Source organism: Rhipicephalus microplus, chromosome X, assembly GCF_043290135.1.
Source record: "Rhipicephalus microplus isolate Deutch F79 chromosome X, USDA_Rmic, whole genome shotgun sequence".
Lineage (NCBI taxonomy): Eukaryota > Metazoa > Arthropoda > Arachnida > Ixodida > Ixodidae > Rhipicephalus > Rhipicephalus microplus.
In genome coordinates, this window is record NC_134710.1 from 118,097,163 (window position 1) to 118,099,202 (window position 2,040).

Consider the following 2,040-nt stretch of genomic DNA (forward strand, 5'->3'; position numbering starts at 1 on the left):
TACGTACGTATGTATGCATGTATGAGAAATAAACCATGTGGGTGTGTGTGTATACGTGAATATAGACGCACTTTTCGAGTATACTACTCCACCAATCCCCTCATTTTATTTATTCTACGCGAATATTTAGCAAAACAAAAACTATATGAACTCACCTGTTTGAGTGCGTCATTTCTTCGATCTGGCACCCGTTATACGAGGCAACTAGAAAACAAACAGAGCTAGCCCAGCATTATGACTTTCAGTAGGACCATGCACTGGTACAGAAAGCGCTCGCCTTGCACAGACGTTTGCGTCGCAACATTTGCTGTTATACGAGTAAACCGATGAGAGACCGGTTGCAGTCTGCGTCCGCCGTGCTCTGCGAGTGACTGCCTCTTGCGCGTTCCGTTCCCCTACTCCGGTAGCAGTCTGGTGCGACGCCGCGGAGCGCGCTTAATAAGCACCGTGGCGGCGACATCCAAAGCTGCGAGGCGTCCCTGCAGCCATGCTGGCAGACAGCGCTGCTTGAGGGCAACAGGGCCAGTCATTACAAAGCGGCCTGACCATCCATCATTCCCACCGCTGTGAGTGGCACAGCGACCGAAAAGGAGCAAGAGATTTGAGCCGGCCGCGATTTCCCTACAGCCCGGGCTCCGTCTATATGGCCGTCCCCGGGACGTGGCACGCGTGCGAGGGGGCTAATAAATAGATAACATCGGGAGACTCCTCCTTGGGAGCACCGCAAAGAAGTATAAATGGTCAATCATTAAACACACCGGCTGCCGGGCACCCCCTGCGTTGACCGCCTTCTTTTTGCTGGCCTCGCATCCATCAAGCGACATATGCTTTCGCGTGCCTCTTGGCGGCGGCACCGCGCGGTCCAACCATTTCTTGTGGCGGCCCTCCGACCCCGTGCGCTTTATTTATGCCCCGCACAGTCAACCACGCTTCTTGGCTTTCTTTCACTTCTTACATCATCGCAAAGATGGAGTGAATGAACTAGAAAATACGAAGAAAAAAAAACTTCCCCTTAATTCTGGCATTCCGTGGACTCGACCGGCACTGATGATGTTGCCAGTCAAAGAGCGGCGAGTGGAAGAAACAATGACTTGCAAGCGGGGCCACCTAAGAGCCCTGTTTTATCGTGTTTTTTTTTCACTCTTTGCGACTCTTGACAACTGGTCTTGACGTTTGTACACAAGCTAGCGTTCATGACCAATGAAAAATGAGAGGCGCGTTTTTTAACGACACATGATTCTTTTCTAAAGAACGAATGTTTAGAGGCAATAATCGACTATGCATAGCTAGTCTAGGCTTCTCTTACGAAGTGTCCACCATGGTGGAACAGTGGCTACTCCGCTCGGCTGCTGACCCGAAGGTCGCGGGTCCGATACCAGTCGCGTTTCCATGGAAACATAATTGTAGGGGCGGTGTACTGCGCGATGTGCACGTTAAAGGACAACAGACGGTGGAAATTGCCTGAGCCCTCCACTACAGCGTCTCTCACATCGTGGGTTTGGGACGTAAAACTCCAGATATGATTATTATTCTCTTATGAAGTTTGTCCTCGTTGTTCCGGACTCGCTTCATAGTTAAGTTGCTCTGCGAAGGGCCTGCATTTTCCATTTCTACATGATCGAGCAGGGGTCTAGTGGCCAAGGTACTCGGCTGCTGGCCCACAGGTCGCGGGATTAATTTCCGGCTGCGGCGGATGCATTTTCGATGGAGGCGAAAACGCTGTAGGCCCGTGTGCTCAGATTTGGGTGCACGTCAAAGAACCCTAGGTGGTCGAAATTCCCGGAGCCCTCCACTTCGGTGTCTCTCAAATCATATGGTGGGTTTGGGACGTTAAACCCTACATATATATTAATCAAAGTAAGAAGTTGAGGTTGTACCATGATGAAGACTGCAATGTTTTGGACGGGCACTTGCTAAATGGCTTCTAACGCCAAACCTCATATATATGTTTAGGATGTTTGTATTGGGATATTTAAATTCACATAAAAAGTTACCGTTTGTTTGAATTTAACACAGCGCCTTCATATCTGTATAATGCCA